Source organism: Eschrichtius robustus, chromosome 3, assembly GCF_028021215.1.
Source record: "Eschrichtius robustus isolate mEscRob2 chromosome 3, mEscRob2.pri, whole genome shotgun sequence".
Taxonomy (NCBI): domain Eukaryota; kingdom Metazoa; phylum Chordata; class Mammalia; order Artiodactyla; family Eschrichtiidae; genus Eschrichtius; species Eschrichtius robustus.
In genome coordinates, this window is record NC_090826.1 from 3,915,914 (window position 1) to 3,935,444 (window position 19,531).

Here is a 19,531-nt window from a genome sequence, read left to right on the forward strand (position 1 = left end):
AAGCATTGGGTCTTCAGACCTGCCATGTTGATACAACACGGGGACCGATGGTAATCTTCCCAGTAAAGCGTCACCTTCCAGTGCATTCCTCTCACACCAAAGAGCACAAAACTGCGGTGGAGGAGCCAACAGCCCACCTGCTACATGCAGGGCCCCTCTTGAGACTCATTATGTCACAACAAAAATGAAGGGGGCAGAGCCTGCGTCTGTGATGCTCAAGACAGTCCCTCCCCACACCAGCTGGTCGCAGGGGTGTGGACCCCACAAATGAGTAACCGGATTCACACTTGCCGAGGGCTTGCTCTGTGAGCACAAATCATCCTGTTGCCTCCCCTGACCTAAAGGGCGGCTCTGTTATCATCATCCCTCCTTGAAAAGATGAGGAAACTGAGGCACAGAAATGTTAAGAGACCCGCCCAAGGTCACATAGGGATGGTCATGGGGCATTGGTAGATTTTGCAGATTAAAATAGAAGAAGCCCAGTTAAATTGGAATTTGAGACATATGATGAATAATTTTTCTTTACTATAAGTATATACCCAAATATCACATGAGATATACTTACACTAAAACGTTACCCATTGTTTATCTGAGATTCCAGTTTAGCTGGGTGATCTGTATATTATCTGGTGACCCTACATGGTAACAAGGGGCTTGAAACCAGGTCTGAATCCAGGCTGTGATGCTCTGAGCTCATGTTCTCTCCAGAGGCAGCCGAGAGCTGCAGGAGAACCTGACTGCATGTCAGCTCTGGGGGACACTGGGGAGGGAAGTGGTGGGTCCACGAGGGAAAGTACACACCCTGATCCTTGGCTCTGGCTGCAAGAGCTCCTCTGCTCCACCATCCACGATAAAGGGGTAAGAGTGGAGAGGAAGAGCTGGGTGGAGAGGGGGTGTGTCACAAGACTCAGGGCTGTAGGAACACTCCTCATGATAAGGCCAAAGAAATGACCTCAGAGGAGTCCCCTCTGTGTTCAGGGCTAGAGGAACGAACCCGCAGGGGAAGCTGGGCTTTTGTCTGCATCTACGTGTGGAGGGATGCTTCTTAAAGTGCTCTGGCAGGGCCACCGCCCAGGTGACAGTGTCCTCTAGGACAGGTGACTTGCCGGAGTGAGGCATCCAGAGCTCTGTGTGCCTGGGGCTCCAATAACTCCAGGTGAAAACAAAGAAAGGAGACCAGTCCCTATAGCTGAGCAGTAACCACTGCCTGAGCCCATCCCCATTGGCTCCCAGCCCCATAAACTCATTTATCTAATCGTCAGTTCACTTCTATGTAAAGTGTACCACGCTACTCTGTGTTGAAGAAACAGGGCTCTTTATTAGCTGCAGTAGTAAAAAAATGACTTCCGCCTCCCCAGCTCTCCGGGAATAAATTAGCCCAATTGCATTTTCCTCTCCTGTTAAATTCTCAGACTCCAATGTCTGCAGATCAACAGAGACACAGTGCAGTTAGAAATGTCCAATTAATCAAGGGACTCTAAGAGTTGTCAGAATGTTCCAGAGTCCCCGATTGCCTGTGACCAGGCTAATTTTAAAAAGGTTTAAAAAATTGACCACTCTTTGGGAACATTCCAACCCTGAAGCAAAATTGAGGAACCTTGGACCAGGTATTTAGCGCAGCTGTCAGAAAGAGATCTTCTGGAACAATCTGGTTTCCTCTCACCCCAGCTTGGCCACAGCCACCCACTCCCACAGCCCTGGAGAGGGCTCGTGCAGTCCTGCAACATTTGCTGGGCACTGGCTCTGTTGTAAGACATGTCAGGGACTTAATGAGATGGACAAGGGTCTGGCTCTACTGAGCGGAGGGTAATACCCAGCTTAGTGATTGTGCAGTGACCTTCAGCTTAAATGAGCAACTTCCCTTTACTTCAATCCAAGTTAAAAGCCCACCTCTTCCAAACTGTCGTCCAGATTGCTCTAACCATTCCCTGACCATCACCTCTTTGCAGAATGTGAAACATTTTAAATCTACAGACATTCACACATAAATCACTAAAGGCAGAGGACAAGTCTCTTCTATTAAGTGTTTTAAGGACTGGCTTTATTTTTCTCTAGACTCTAAAGGGTTTACCCCTCTACATCACCTACATGGTTTAGGTTATTGATCTAAAGTCTCCTAGCCCCTAAATGTAAGCTCCAGGAGGGCAGGAACCTTTGTCTATTTTACTCCCTAATGTGTCAGGATTGTTGCCTGACACCTAGTAGGTGCTCAATAAATCACGCTTGGGTGAGTGGGTTATCATCAGCAAGATCCTTTACTAAATTCATCTGCTTATTCTTTCACTCATCCATCCTCTCACAAACTCAGCCTGAACCCAGTGTATCCCAGACTGTGTCCTCGCTGCAGGACAGCTTAGGATAAGGTTGCAGGCTGGGCAACCAAGGGAGGCTTCACAGAGGAGGTGGCCTGGAGCCTTTAGCCAGGTGTGGGTGGAGGGCAGGTGACAGAGCTTCCCAGGTTGAGTGCAGCCTGACCCCAAAAGACACAATGACATCTAAGAAAAAAAGACTAATAATCCACCGTCTTGTGTAACAAAGGATGCTGGTGCTCATTGGGGTGGGCGCTGCACACAAACTTGCAGGAGCTGCAAGCTGGAAGGACCACAGAGAACATTAACATGGTCCCAGTCCATAGCGGACAAAACAGAGGCCCAGAGATGCTGCAGACTTTTCCAAGCTCATCGCAACAGTCAAGGGCAGGTCAGGACCAAGACTCAGACCTGTGTCTTTCCTTCCGTGGCATCAATTACTGACCCTCACCCACATTGCCCCCCACAGAGCCGGCCATCAGGGAGGATGTGCTGGAGGAACGTCTCTGATGGGGAAGGCGAGCATCAGCCGACTCACAAAGAGACACAGGAGAACATCTCATGGTGGGGGCGGCTGGGGAGGAGGACAAGGAGAGCGGACAGCAGGGATGCTGTTGAGTCGAGGGCAGAGGGAGAGGGCTTATGTGCACTGGATCCTCAGAATCCATCTCGCGGCCCTTGCTTTGAAGGAGTAACCCCGCAAAAGCCCTCCGATAAAGAAGCAAGAGACGCATGTCTGTCCAGCTGAGGACAGAAATCTGAGCAGTGAAAAGACTGGCTCTGCCAGGCACAGTCGACCCAAAGTGCGGAGGCAGCTCCAGCCTCCCGCTGCAGAGAAGGCGACCCTGTCCTTCTGCCGAACCTGACTCACCATCCACATTAAATCCCCAAAACGGAACCCTGGGTGGAACCAAGGTGGACTCGGATGATTCCGCCTGGAAGCCAGCCAGCTCTCCCCACGGCTCAGCTCTTTATAGACTTTAACTCCATCTCCGAGCCCACCAAGAATCTGCGTCCTAAGCTCCTCAATCTCGTGTACAGAGAAACGTTTGTCCACCCGAGCTTTCAGAAGCAGGAGCCCAGGCGTGCCTGTGACATTCAGACTTTGCAGGAACAGTCGAGATCCCTGCAGAGGTCACTGCCCACCACCCCCCATGGGGCATGACAGCCACGGGTCCCCCGGCCCCTGCACCACAGCTATGCCCGTCGCAGGCAGAAAAGCCCAAGCTGCTGGCCCAGATCCTTCCCCATGAAACTCCCGAACGTTCCTGCATGCAGATCCCACAGGATGGTAAAGCCAGGACACACACTCCACCTCCCCCAACTAGTGGACACCCTCAGTCGCTGGGATGTTCAGGTTTCCCTCAACATGCTCAGCTCTCTGACCATTGTTAACATCACAGGCAGCCCTGCCCTCACAATGCTCCTCCCTGATCTATGAGTGCTTCCTCCTTGCTCTCTGAGTCTCCCCCCAGGTGCTCTGAGACCTGTGTTGGACTTCTGACCTCCAGGACTGCAAGACGATAAATTTGTATTGTTTTAAGGCACTAAGTTTGAAATAATCTGTTAACAGCAGCAAATAGAAACTCCTACAGTGCCAAGCTGTGTATCAGACCACACAGAAGGCTACCTGCGAGCAGGGAAACTTGTTTAGCTTGGAAAACACATCACTGTAAGCTCAGGGAATCTGGACCAAGGCAGCTTCAATTCCAGCCAAGGACCTTGAACAGCAGCCTTTTCAGCACATTTGGAGTCAGACACACCGGGTTCTAATCCCAGCTCAGCCACTTCCTGGCATTGTGACCTGGCCGGCGGTGGGGGGAGGTGTAGTTCTTCACCTCTCTGAGGACTGGTTTCTACAGACTGAGAACCCTGAACACACAGGCAGAGTTACCGGGAGAAGTCTACATAACATGTGTGATGGTTAAGTTCATGTGTCAAATTGACTGGGCCACGGGGTGCCCAGATATCTGGTCAAGCATTATTCTGACTGTGTCTACGAGGGTGTTTCTGGGTGAGATTAACCTTTGAATCACAGACTGAGTAAAGCAGATTGCTCTCCCTGCTTGGGATGGGCCTCGTCCAATCAGTTGAAGGCCTGAATAGAGCAAAATGGCTTCTCCTTCTCCAGGTAAGTGAGAACTCCCCCTGCCTGACTGCCTTGACCTGGGACGTTGGCTTTTTCCTGCCTTTGGATTCAAACTGAAACCTCAGCTCTCCAGGGTCTCAGGCCTTTGGACTTGGACTGGAACTACACCATTTGTCTTCCTGGGTCTCCAGCTGGCAGGCGGCAGGTCTTGGGACTTCTCAGCCCCCATAATTGCATGAGACAACTCCATATAATAAATCTCCTCTCTCCCTCTCTCTCTCTCTCTCTCTCTCTATATATATATATATACACACACACACACACACACACACACACACACACACACATCTCCTACTGGCTCTGTTTCTCTGAACACTCTGACTAATACCATGGGCGATGTTTCTGGCTCCATGCCAGGAGCACAGACTTGCCCAGTCAATGGTGGGGGAGCATTGGGATCGCGACCCCTCACAGGATTCTGTGCTCCATCCACCACTGCCCCAGGATGCACGTCCCACAAGACCTTCAGTGACTGCCCAGCATTAAGGTCATCATGCTCCCTCCCTCTTCACAACGAGAGGTCCAGCCCCCTGGTTACCCAAACTGGGAGCTGGTGCTCCCACGGCTGCAGCCCCGATGGCATGGTGAGAGGATGCTGAGTCAGGGTAGGGGCGGGGCAGGCAGAGCCCTTCTGTGGTCTCCAGCCAGCCTCCCTCTGTCCTTGAATGCCTTCCTTGGTCTCCTTTCAGTGGTGCTGACTCTTATCATGCTGGACAAGAGCACCAAAGTTTTGTCCCCAGCATTTCCCTGCCCTGACCCTATATGAGCATGCAGGCTGGACAGAGCATCCTGTCTCCTGGCCCCTGCCTGGGCTGCTGCCTCCTTTGGAAACTTACTTTTCTCCCATCCTCCCAGGAGCTTCTTGACTCTCTGCTTTTGGTGGCATTTCGAAGTTGCCAGGCCAGTATCTAAGGAAGTCATTAAAAGAAAGAAAAGAAAAGAAAAACAACAATTGTAGTTGCTCCCCACAGCCATGGGTGGCTGGGGGGACCATTCCACAGACGTGCATTAACATACTGGGAAAAGAGCACGAAGCGCAGCCCCCCGCCCGCCCGGGGTGCTCACCCTGAGCCATGGTTTTTTTCTGCTGCCTACCATGGAGGAGGGCAAATTGCAAAGAAACGTTGGTGTGAGAGCACAGCTCAGAATTGAACACGGCTCAGACCGTACCCTCAAGGAGGCTGCCAGCCTTCCTCACTCTCAGCTGGCAGCTCCCAGGCATGCTGTTCTTTGGCAGTTTACGAGGCCACCTGCTCCAGAAAGCCTACTTGACTGCTCTGATGCTCACCAGAGGCAAGAGCCACAGCTGCTGGCGACCTGGGGTTGACTGGCACATCTGGACAGGTTTTGTTTGGCTCAACACCGCGGCCAGACAGCTATGGTGTTTGGTTTGGATCCTTCTCGTGTTTTCCTTTCTTCTGAGATCAGGGAGTCCCCAGGGCACATTAGTCTCAAGCTGATGATCTCACCTATAGAAATTTGCTCTGCCAGCTTTGTCTGTCGAAACCTTTTATTTGGTTGTGATTTCATCCCTGCAGAAAAGTCGCAAGGATGGTACAAGGAACTCCCATAGACCATTCACCCAGATTCACAAATTCTCACATTTTGCACCATTTCCTTTGTCATCACCACTACATTTTCGTAAGGGAAAAAAATTACGAAGCCGCAGACCAATTATCAAAATCAGGAGATTTAACCTTGATACAATACAATCATCTAACCCACTGCACATACTCACATTTCATCAATAGGCCACCTGGGTCCTTTCATAGCATCCTGCCCCCCAGGACCCATACCTACCCCCATGCATCGGTTCCCTGTCTCTTTAGCTTCTTCAACCCGAAACAGTTCCTTATATTTCTTTCTTCTCCTTGACCTTGACCTTTCTGGGGAGGAAAGGACAGTTACTTTCAGAAGTGCCTCCATCTGTGTTTATGTGTCCTTTCTCAGGATCAGATCCAGGCTGTGTTTTTTCTCATCCGTGCATGGGGCAATGCTGTGTCCTCACCGTCAGGCACGGGATGTCCCGTCCTGGGACAGATCTCTGATCCCCTGGTTAAGGTTGTGTCCTCCAGGCCTCTCCCCTGTAAAATTACCCTTTTCCTTTCATAATGAATAAGTAATTTAATTCTTCGATTCTATAAATAGCCCGATCATTATCAAAATTTCATCCACTGTTTTCGGCACCAGTGGATGATATTCTAAATCCTTTCTTCTTTATTAAGTAGAATTCTAATGTAAGGAGGACGTTCCTTTCTCCCCAGTCTGATTATTCATTTAATTATTTATATCAGTATGGGCTCATTGGTTCTATTTTATTCAATGGGCTTTAATCCATTACTATTGTTACTTATTTTGATGGTCAAATTGTCCCAGATTTGGCAGCCCTCTTATGCTGGCCCCGATGTTCTTTTGAGAGTCCCTCATTCTATGAGGTCGCAAGATATTCCAGAATTGTCTTGTGCTTTCCTTGCCTCAGGCCTGAAAACAGCTTTTTCTCCAAGGAGCTCTGGTTCCTATGGACTGAGAATGGTATTAAGAACCAAGACTTGGATGCTGGGTAAGTGTGATCATTGAAACTGGGTGTCATTGCTTCTAAGCTCTCTCAGTGGACAGAGCTAAGAGACAGTAAATAGATGATAGATTAGATAGAAAGACAGATAGATAGATGATAGGTAGACTGAATGAATATAAACATAAGTATGTAAATATATATGACATAAATACATAGAGATATACATATATGTGTATTTTTATACACTCTGTATGTTTGTATATACATATGTATCTACATTATATGTGTATGTGTTTGTACCTATTTACACACACACACCCAGAAATGAATTCATCCGACTCCCCCTATTCCCGTTCACAAGGTACATGCTAATCTTCCCCCTGCCCATATTGTAATTCCTTCCCCATCAGTAAGAGATTGAGCTACCATTATCCTTGACGTATGTACTCATTTGCTCAAAATTGGAATAAAGGGAAAATAGTTTTAGAATCACTAAGCCATACCACTGTAATAAGCAAACCTGCTAACTATCATTCAATATGTGTTTACAGCTTTGTTTTGGCGAGGGGTGAAATTTACATGCTATGAATTGCACAGCTCTAAAGCGTACCATTTCACGAATTTTGAGAAATGTATATGCCCATTAACACACACGCCTTCCAAGATACAGAGCAGTACCCTCACCAAAACAGTTTTCTTGTGCCCCTTCCCAATCATATCTCCAAAGGCAACTTCTATTCTTATCTTTTATCATAGCTTAGTTTCACTTGTTCCAGAATTTCTTATAAACGGGATCATACATATGTATTCTTTTGTATTCAGCTTCTTTTGTCCAACTAGTGCCTGTAAGATCCACTCATGTGTTGGCTATTCTTTATACATCCCTATGTATCTCTGAGTAGTTTTCTATGGTATAAATATGCTATACGTAGCTTATCCGTTCTCCTGCTGTGGCCATTTGGGTTATTTCCAATGTTTGTCTATTATAAAAAAAGCAGATATGAACATTTTTGTACATGTCCTTTTGGGAATGCATGCTGTCATTTCTCTTGGGTAAAACCTAGTTGTATAATTGCTGAATCATAAGTGTAGAACTAACTCTATAAGAAAATGCCAAACTTTTCCCCAAGTGTTTACATCACTTTTCTTCCCCGCCAGCGATGCATTAGAGCTCCAGCTGCACTGTGTCCTCACTAACACTTGGTATCACCAGCCTTTTTTTTTTTTCTTCACCAGCCTTTTTTTATTTTAGTCATCATAGTAGGTACATAGTGAGACCTCTCTTTTTTTTAATTGCTGGACATTTAGACTTTCAAAACTATTTGATATTGCAAGGATGAACATCCTGGTGCATACATTTTTGCCCTTAAATTTTGCTATTTCCTTAGGGTAGACTCCCGGAAGTAGAATTAATTGCTCAAAGAATACGAACTTTCAGAATTTAAATTGCCAACTTATGTTCCCACTAAGTGTGCATCAGGATTGCCCCGAATTTTACCAGGATTCAGTACGACCATTAAACAAAAACTGTGGCCAATTTTACACTGTTGTGTTGGACTATCCCGTGCTTTTAAGAAAGTATTCAAATCAAAGCGTCTGCTGATGAATCATCTCCAAGTCACCACAACCAGGTCAAGCAATGGAGCATGGTGACCACCCCAGACGTCCACTCACACCTCCCTGACCCTCTCCCACCCAAGGCGAGGGTTAGACCCTGGCTGGGTTGGCTCCAGCGGGGTCTCCTGAGCCCCACATGACTCCAACTCTCACCTGTGTCCTGCTGCTACCGGGGGAGGGTCCAGTGGGTGTGGATGGACCATTATCCACAGTAGACACAACAGGGACTTGGGTTTTCTGTGCAGACGACTCCCAGGAAAGATCCCACAAATCCAGACATACGATTCCTAAGACATTCAACGTTGCCACCCCAAATGTGCCTTTGATCCCCTGGTCATCCGGACAGACCTATGGTTCCCCTCACAAGTGGGCAGCAAGGGGGTATGTGGAGCATGGCAGGGGAAGAGCAGTGGGAAGGTCTGGGGTTGCCTGCCACCCCATATTGGAAAGCAAGAGGGACAGAGATAAAGTACATACTCTTTTTTTTTTTTAATTTTATTGAAGTATAGTTGATTTACAATGTTGTTTAATTTCTGCTGTACGGCAAAGTGACAGTTATAATACATATATTCTTTTTCATATTCTTTTCCATTATGGTTTATCACAGGATACTGATTATAGTTCCTGTGCTATATAGTAGAGCTATCATCCGAAAAGATACATGCACCCCTATGCTCATAACAGCACTATTTACAAAAGCCAGGACATGGAAACAACCTAAATGTCCATCGACAGATGAATGGATAAGAAGATGTGGTATATTTATACAATGGAATATTACTCAGCCATTAAAAAGAATGAAATAATGTCATTTGCAGCAACAAGGATGGACCTAGAGACTATCATACCAAGTGAAGTAAGTCAGAAAGAGAAAGACAAATACCGAATACCAAATTCCACTTATATGTGGAGTCTAAAATACAAATGCAAATGAATTTATCTACGAAACAGAAACAGACTCACAGACATAGAGAACAGACTTGTGGTTGCCAAGGGGGAAGAGGGGGTGGGGGAGGGAAGGACTGGGAGTCTGGGATTAACAGATGCAAACTATTATATACAGAATGGATTTAAAAAACACATATTCTTTGAGCCTTTCCGTTTCCCATGGCCGTGGAGATTCCCAGCACAGGCCCTTCTGTCATTCCCAGGAGCTGCACTCTCGTTCACCACAGCCAAGGTCGCTTCATCTTACTTGGAGTGCCTTTTCCTTTCCTGTCTCACCTGGGCAAGCAGCCATCTGACACCCCATTCTCTTTTCTTGGTGCAAATGAAGCGGGTCTGGAGCCCATGCTGGCTGCTTCTGGCCATCTTCTTTGGCTGGGTTTGGACCCATGTGGTTGGGGACAGCTCGCTCACCCAGCTGGTCACGCCCCAGGGAGCAGAGAGGACAGAGGACATGGGACTGGCCTCGCCCGGCCCCTCAGCAAGCTCCTGGCACGGAGGGCCTGCTGCTGTCCTATCTGCCTGCTTTCCACGTGGCCTCCCAGTCCTCCCAGCTCTGACGTGACACCTTGAGACAAGCTGGAAACAAGTTAGCTCCGGACACTCTCTAAGGACACGAAGCTCCTTGCAGATGCCCAGGGCTTGGTGTGGCGCTTGAGAAAGTCAGGGTCCAGTTTGTGCCACCTCGCCTGTGGGCTACCATGGGAAAGGGGCCTCGATGTCCTAGTATCTCTTCTAAATGGGGAGGCAGAGGCCTGGAGGAGGGGACGGTACAGTGAGGTCCTTCCTCATCCCCCTCTTCCTCCTCGAAGGAGAAGATCTGAATCCACCGATCTCAGCTGGGAGCAGAGAAGCCGGGCGGCGTGTTCTTTCTTCCTATCCCCTGATTACCATCAGCTGGCTGAGGGTCTCTGCAAATCCCAGGCCATTCCGAACTGAAAATGATTAGTTACATAATGCAATATTAAGGCTGTAAGTCTTCCCAGTAGCAGAACCCATAAAGCTTGGTTTTTATTATCCACTTACTGCACAGACCCTGGCTGTTCGTTCATTGCAGCACAATTATCCTACAATTACTGTTAAGTAAATAGTCTGCCGGAAGCAGCAATTCCGGGGCTCATAAATATATAAGCAAATACCAGGCGAGGCCCGGGAGCCAAGGGAAGGAGACAGGACAGCACAGGTGCCCAGAGCCCCCGAGTGGGAACGTGACACCCTGAGGACATGCCCGTCCACCCTGCAGATGGGTTGCTGACACCAGGGCCATCCCAGCACAAGGGCCTCCCCTTAGACAGAGTGGCCACCGAGCTGTCACACCCGTCGGTAGTGCCAGGCTCCTTTCACGGGTCAGGGAGCATGTGGGTAAAACACAGGGGACCAAGCACACTCTCCTGGATTTTATTTTTACAAACAGTATACGCTCATTGCATCTTTATACAGAACAACTCAAAACTGGAAACAGCCCAGAAGTCCATCAGCGGGACAGTAGATAAACAAACAGTAGCACGTTCGTACTATGGGATACTAGTCAGCAGCAAAAAGGAACGAACTGCGGGTCCGTGCAACAACAGAGAAGCAGCTCAGGACATGACGGTGGATGACGGAGCTGGAACAAGAGAACAGACTGCGTGGCTCCAGTGGCATGAAGTTCTAGAACAGACAAACAGAATCCATGATTTAAGAAATTCTGACCACTGGCTACCTAGGGGACTGACTAGGGATCATGGTGATGTTTTATAACTTAACAAGAGTCTGAGTTACACAGGGATGTGTATGTGTCAAAATTCATCCAATGGCATCTCCTGGACTTGAGTTTCGAAAGCGAAGCTGCTAGGGCAATGGACGGACACTAAGATGGTCTCATCTGTAGAAGGCACCCCATGTGGCCAGTGTCCCGTGGCCAAAAGGCTAAAAACCTTCACCAATCTCGCCGTCCACCCCCAGGACTCAAGTGAGGGGAGGCCAGCTCTTCTCAAAAGGGTCATCCCACCAGCCCCTCCTGTGCCCCCCGTGGCGTGGGATTGGGCCTGGCAGATGGAAAGAATGTTCCAGAGACCTGTGACCATGCTTCTGCTGACCCTGGGCTCTGGGAACAACGCACTACCTTACTTGATGCCAGAAGTGCTAGAGCTCGTCGTGGTTGGTTTTATAGCACTGACACTTTTTGATGCTTTGTCACACCCACTTCCTGTTTTGTTTTCCCTGGGGTGACCCTGTGGAGCCGTCAGGACAAGTGTCCCCGTTCTTGGTGAAAGGACACTACCCCGCAGCTCAGAAAGGCCAAGTAGACTCATCCCAGGGTCCAACACCGAGGTAGTGATGTTGCCAAGACAAAACCTCAGGGGCCCCAGATGCCGGCACCTTCCGTGCCTCTTTCCCTACAAAATAGATAAATGAAAGCAAGGTAGTTATGTCCTAAGGCAAAATGTGCCCATCAAGTATGGGAGGCAGGATAACAGTCCCCTAAACATGGTGACATCCTAATCCCCAGGACACGTGACTGCGTCGGTTTTCATGGCAAAGGGGGATGAAGGAGGCAGAGGGAATTAAGATGACTCATCAGCTGACCTTGAGCTGGGGAGAGTGTCCTGCATCGTGTGGGTGGGCTTGATGTCATCACAAGGGTCCTTAAGTGGGCAAGGAAGACACAGCAGCGTCAGAACCAGAGGGAAGGTAGCACGAGAAAGACGCCACCATCCACCCCTGGCTTCGGAGATGGAGGAAGGACCACAAGCCAAGGAACGCAGGCACCTCTAGAAGCTGGAAAACGCAGGGAAACCGACCATCCCTGGAACCTCCAGAAGGAAGGCAGCCCAGCCACCACAGTGACCGTAGCCCGGTGAGACCCACTTTGGACTTAACTATCAGTAGTGAGTGAGTGTTTCTTTAAATGACTGAGCCTGTGCTACTTGTTACGGCCGTCACAGAGACCTTTAATACATGCTCTGAAACCTCAGGGGGACCCAGAACCCCTCTGCTCCTCGGGTCCTCCCCCCGTGATGCTCTGGCCCAGAGACTCCGACACTTCAAACCAGGACCCAGAGGACCCCACCCACCCCCTCCCCGGGGCCCTGCCTCCCACGGGGCTCAGGGAGTGCAGGACGCCTCCAGCTTCTCCTCAGGAAGATTGCTCCTTGAAGATGGCTCCTGAAGGGCCACCTTCTCTCTGACCCCAAGCTCTTGTGGAGAACTGAGAACGAGGTCCTGGTAGTACCTGCTTAAAATTCATGAGGTGATTACCAAGCACAGACTTCAGGAAGAGCAGTATCACTTCCTATAATAGTACCTTCCACCAGGCTGCTTTACAAGGTGTCTGTTTGTCCCCACTCTTTAAGCAGAATGCATGCTTTTAAACAATTCTGTTGCATTATCTTATCGAGTGCTCATTCCCCGGAACTTCATAAAACAAACATTAATCAGGGCTCCAGTTGGTGCCATCTCCTCAAAAGTTCTCGACTGTACCACAAGGCCATTCCACCCTCGGGATGCTCATTTTAAGAATGGTGGTAGCAGTCAGAGCCAATATCTCAACCTTCGGTGGAGAAGGAGTGAGATTGTATCTACAGAGGGGTGATGGGGAGTAGCCAAGACACAAGCTAAGCCCTCCAGCTGCCAAGAGCTCGACCAGCGTGTGGCCTGGTGACCCTCTTGCACAGTCAGAAGCACCCTCCGCCTCCCAGGGCACCCGGACCCCCGCCTAGTCCCAAGAGCCCCACCCATTGTCCTGAGAGCCACAGGGCGACACCTGGTCCCCCGGCCGGGAGACACTGCGAGGAACACAGGCGTGGGGTTCGGGTGGCTGTGGACCTCTCTGACCCTCGTTTCCTCAACGGTGAGAATGATCAGGATATGCCTGGGGTGACCAGCTTGGCCTGGTGTGCCGGGATTTTCCTGTTTTAGCCCCCAAAATGCCACTGCTTCCCAGGAATTCCACACTGAGGAGGTCGGTCACCCTAGTTTTCCATGTTTACCCTGTCAGTGCCATGGGTAACAGGATGAGAAAATGCTTTCTCTGCCATTTGGATGTCCACATGCCCCTCCAAACTCACCTTCCTCCACACCTGCTTCCCACCAGGCTTCAACTGACCCCCGAGTCCATTGAGGGCCCTCATCCTGGGTGCCCTCATCTGCTCGTCCTCTCCTTAAAGTCTAATGGGGGCTCCGAGGCCCCAACTCCTGCCCCAGCCCCTCCCTCCCGCTCTCTTCCCAGACAATCTCCACACCTGCCCCTTGGCCACTTCTCCCAGCAGGTCTCAGCCCCGAGGCTCGGGCAGGAGCCACACCTGCAACGTCTGGGGGTCCCAGGTCCATCAGAGCTGCCTGATTAATGCCACTGAAGAAATAAGACAAACACGACAGGGGCTATCTCCGGACTGTGCTGCGGGGCCCTGTTCTCTGCATTTAAGTCAGGGCAATGCGAGATCATGTCTGAAGCGCTGCCCTTGCACGCAGGTGGGTCTCTTGAAATGCTTATGATGGCACGCAGTGGGGCTGGGGGAGGAGACGACACCTGGTCCTACATGGCCCCAGCGGTCAGACAGCTGTCCTGGGGCAAGGCCTCTGGTTTCCAGAAAATGTGGAACTAGATTCAGCAGCTCCTGTGATCACGCCTGCAGGGGCTCCTGGAGCCTGAGGTCAGAGCCCGAGGTCGGAGCCCGAGGTCGGAGCCCATCTGGATGTCTTCAGTGAAGCTCTTGGTGCTTAAACCCACAGCTTTGGACGACCCTGCCGTACACCCCCTGCCTTGCTCTCTTCACCCTGAATCACATAGTCCTGTAAAACCTGAGTTCTTTAAAATTTGTGTTTACATTCTAAGGGTGCTTGGCTGTCCCGTCTTTGCAGATCAGATCAGAGCAAGGGCTGGGGGCTACTTACTGCTGCCTGAATCAGTGAGGGACATGCACTTGGTCCTCTCTCTCTCTCTATCTCTCTCTCTCTCTCTCTCTCTGTCTCTCTCAGGAACCTGCCCAAATCTCGGGGACTAAACTTGTCCCACTCTGCCGGAGACTCAGAAGTTCCCTGAGGTGCAGGACTTTCAGTTCTAAAACCTGGAGTATCCCCCCAAAAGAGGACGACTGGTCCCTCTCTGAGCCTCTTGAGAGAAATGGGCCTAGAGACCGACTTCAAATAGAAAACACATCCAAGGGACATGGGTCCTTCATCAAATATGAGACAAGGCATCTGAAAGCTGGTTCCTCAATATTTCTGGAAAAAGAATCATTCTAACAATATTCATTTACATCGCATGCCAATTTGAGGTCTAATTTAAAAGAAGGACAGGCCAGAGTGGCTGAACCCTGCCTGATGGCATCTCGGGTGAGCCCGGGGTAGGGGGTGTGGGGCGGCTCCAGGAAAACTGCAGGTCCCAGAACAGGAGAGAAGTTGTTCAGTCCCCCCGGCTCTTAAGCTTCAGCTAAAGGAAAACAAATCTAAAATAATCTCTTGCTAAGTTAGATATTTGATCCTTTGATTCCAAATCAACACTGTTCATTTCTCCCAAGTTTACAAGACAAATAATAATAATAATAATAATATAATCCTTTCAACCATGTCTTCCCCCAGTGGCGGGAAAACTGCAAGCAACCCACTATATTGTCACCACCCACTTCTCACCACATCTCGCCTCATGGGCTGAGTTATTTTCATTGCATTATGTATATTTTAAAAAGAGAGAAGCTGTCACCAGAAGGGTAATTGTCCTTGCTCGTAATACTGTCTGGGTGGCGCAGAGCAGCCCTCACTTCATTAAGTGCAAAGCCTCCACCTGAGAAAATCAATCGCAGCCTAAATCATAAAGACAAAAATCAATGGCACTACCCACCCCAGGCCTCCTTTGGGACACCAGGGGCTGACTCCAGACAGGCTGGCCCTGTCCCCACAGGAGCCAAGAGTGCGGGCACATCTGGGCAGAGGAACAGGATGGGGGCTTTTAAATCTAATCAGCAGAAGCCGCATAAAGAGAAGGGGCTCCGTTTGGTACCTTTCAGGTTGAACGTGAAAGACACATTTCTCAAACACTCACGGAGCAACTACTGTGTGCCAAACCCCAGGAAAGGCCCCCGGATTCAAGATAAACACCCAGTGTCTGTTCTCCAGGGGCTTTCTGTATGGTGGAGAGCACAGGAGTATGGGCCCTCAGCTTGGCTTGAGTGGGGCTGGAAATGAAGAGAGCCTTGTGTATGGGGGTGGAGGGATATAGGGTCATTTGAGTTGGGTCTTGAAGGATGACTAGGAGGTTGCCAGGAACATTTTTCTTCCTAATAGTTTGGAAGGGGTTAAAGGATGCCATGTTCTTTTATGATGCCTGACAAGTTTGGATTTCCCTGAATCAACACAGAAGACACTTTGACCAAAATCCAGTCACCACTGCCCGACAGTTCTTTGATATCCTAGTGTGGCCTGCCTTGGGGTAGTGAGTAGGTACCAGAAGCAAGCATGAAGATCCCTTTAACATACCCCTCCCTTAAACCTAGCGTTAAAACTGAGCTGTTACCTGCTTCCTCTCTTCTGGGGGGTTGCTTGATGAACCCCGAACGCATCAGGGATCCTGATTGACTCCATTTCTTCCTCTGCTTCTTTACTCTCCTAGACTTGGTTCCTTTACTTGTCCATTTGGGGAGCATCCCCGAAGTGCCAGGTGCTGAGCTTGGTGTAAGGATACAGACGCTTATATGAGAACTGCAGGAGCTCAGTCACTGGGCAGCGGTGATAACAAACCACCGTGCAGCACAGAGGAAGGATGCTTGATCTGCCCTGAGGAAATCAGGGTGGACTTCCAGGTGGAGGTGACTCCCAAAGTGATTCCTGAATCTGGAATTGGCTGGGTAAGGCTAGGTGTTGGGCAGGGCACTCAAGTTAAATTGCTGATACGTAAAGAAGAGGTACCACACCCTCAGCTGCTTGCTTAGCACATTGCCCCTCGCATCCCCATGGCAACCCTCAGAGATGAGCAGTAGCATCTTGAAGATAAAGAAATTTGCTTAGAAAAATTAAGGAAGGTTCCAGACCTACTCAGCAGGGGAGGGGCAGAGTCAGGACAAAGGCTGAGCCTCTGAATGCTCTCAGCCAGGGAACTTTGTCTTTGGAAACAGTATTCAAGCTGCCAACCCCCGACATCAAATAGCCACCTGCCCATGCATCCTACCAACGTTTACTGAGCACCTACTGTGCTCTGGCTCTGTTCCAGGTCCCAGGGTCACAGAGAGGAAGAAGTACACGACCCACGACCGGCTTGATATTTCCATCACCAACCTCCCTCGGACTTTGCTGCTCAAAGTGAGGTCCCTGGACCAGGGCAGCATCAGCCTGGAGCTTGTCAAGAAATGCAGATTCTTGAGCCTCGTCCCAGACCCACTGAATCAGAATCTGCATTTTGACAAGATCCTAGGTGACTCCGAAGCACAGTAAAATTTGAAAAGCCCTGCTCTAGGGAGGGCAGCGGGTGGGGAGATGACCCCCCCCCCCCAATGAAGTAAAGGTCTCCAATGCTTCCTGCTGTGCAAACTACTCTGTACATTGAACCTCGTTTAATAACCGCAGAGCGAAAACTGGTCCTCCAAGGGTCCCATCCAAGAAAGGGTTAAGTGGTGATGAAGACAGTAGATGATTAGCTAGGAGAAGGAGAGAGGGCTGGAGGAGCTGGCCAGGGTTGGGGCGGGGGGGGGGGGGGGGGGGGTGTGGTCCTGGGCAGAACTCACCGGGCTGAACATGCCATGCCTACTTCTGCAGGGCTGCCAGGCCAGGGGCCATGGTCATCCTGCAACCTGGGCGAAAGTGTGGTGCACGGCCCCCTGCTGCAGAAGAGGATCCAGCCACATACCCAAAGTCAGCAGCTGCCACGGGTTGGAGGGAGACTCGAACCCAGGTCTATGGGTTTCTGAACCTGTGCTGCCCTGCACAGCAGCTGCGGGACTGAACATGCGATTCTGTGTGCACCTGCTCGCGTTCTGACCCTGCCCACGAGGCCATCAGTTCTGTGAAGGCAGGGACGTGTTTGGCTGACTGTGTGTCCTCACCACCAGTAGCAGGCACTCATGAAATATCTATCAAATAAACAAATAGATGAAAATAGCAGAGGTGATGTCATTACCTGAGCAAAGCCGAGCTCCGTCTACCGGCAGACCAAGGGCCAATGCGTGTGCCCCGGGAGCAGGCGGGGGAGGGTGACCACCAGGGTCACGCGGGGCCACTGGGTTGAACTTGGTTTCCGTGTCCTGCTCTTCTTGCCAAATGGGAAAACAAAATGCACTGTTCACTTGGCAGACAAAGTCTTTATGGTGTGAATTGACTCATGCCATCAAGAGGCATAAATAGGTTAGGGTGAATAATGACGGTCAATATCCGGGTGCAAAGCTCAGAGCACATTGTCAAGCCCATGTGACCTTGCAACAAGGGTTGCCCTGCCTCTCTTCCTCAATCAGCGTCCCTCTGCTCCGAGCTCTGCTCCCGGAGGAGCCCAGCTGCAGGGGGACGGTATCTGAATCCACAGGGAAGGGCAGAACGAAGCATCAAGCATGAGTCCTTACCTGGTTTGCCCGGCCGTGTGGCCTTGAGCCTGTAACCGCATATCCTGGGCCTCAGTGTCCCTCTGTTTAAACATTAGATCCATCCTCCCAGGATGGGGAGGACGGGAGCTGATTCTCCCCATCGCTCATTTTTTTTCTCCATATGGAAGGACCCCGATTAAAGTGTCCTTCCTGAATTCTCTTTGCCTCCCACACATCCCCTCCACGCCAGGCAAGGGGAAGTGACTTACCTGATGAGGGAGTGACTTACCTGATGGGGGAGTTTTCGTTATAATTTCTTATTGCTGCTGAAACAAATTACTACAAACAGTATGGCTTAAAATAGGAAAGATTATTATCTTACGGTTCTGGAGGTCAGAAGTGGAAAAATGGATTTGGCAGGCTGGAGGCTCTAGGGAGAACTTCCCTGTCTTTTCCAGCTTCTGGAGCTGCACGCATTTCTTGGCTCATGGTCTCGTCATTCTGACCTCAGTTCCCGCCATCACGTCACCTTCTCCAACTCTGACCCTCCCGTCTCTCTCTTGTGAGGATGCTTGTGGTGACATGGGGCCCACTTGGCTACTCCAGGATAATCAGGATCTTTAATTTAATCCCATCTTCAAAGTCTCTTTTGCCCCATGAGGTTGCATATTTACAGGTTCCAGGAATTGGTACGTGGACCTCTATGGGGGCCTTTTTTAGCCTAGCACAGGGGAAAGAAGTGGACATGGGAGCCCCAGCCCCTCCCTGAAGAGGAGGCAGATCCTGGTCCCCTTCCCGCCCCCACCCCCGTGTGATAAACAGTTAGGTGGCCAGACCTGGGCATGGCCAGGTGTCTGGGGATTCGAGCAAGTACGTTGGCAGCACCTTGATCATCTTCCCCAGTAGTCTTGCCTGAAATGACAACTTCCTTTCACTCTTTATCTGCTTGATTCTTGTGTCCATCTCCCAAGCTGGGGGAAGGGGCTGGGGGAGGGTGTGCCCTGTGTCCACCCGATCAAATTCTAACCCCTGTTACATTTCCATGAATGGATGAAAAGACTAAGAAGAACATCCGGGAACACAGATACTCTGGGGATGGAGACTTCCAGTGCGGTCTGAGCAGGTGGCCTGAGTCTCGCATCCACCACCCTTGGGGGTTCCTGACTTTGTGAAAACTCCGAGGTCCTGCGTAGCCAGAGTTTAAGGTGTGACTGGTGTTCTCTATGCAGCCTGGGTGGGCCGCGCTGGGCCTTAAGCCTGAGGACACTTGAGCTCCGCTAGCTCTTGACCTTGGTGGGTCACTGCGGCTTATGGAGGCTTTAACCACGGGCCAGCGGCTATTTTTTTAGCAGGTGTAGACCTTAGCCGCTGCAGGAGGAATGGGCCATTTTTAGCAAGCCCAGCACAGACACGGCTTTGATGATGGAGAGTCTTTGGGAATACGGACTTTAAGGCATGAGGGGATGGAACCATTTTTTTTTTTTTTTTTTTGCTGCTTTTAACTGTGTTT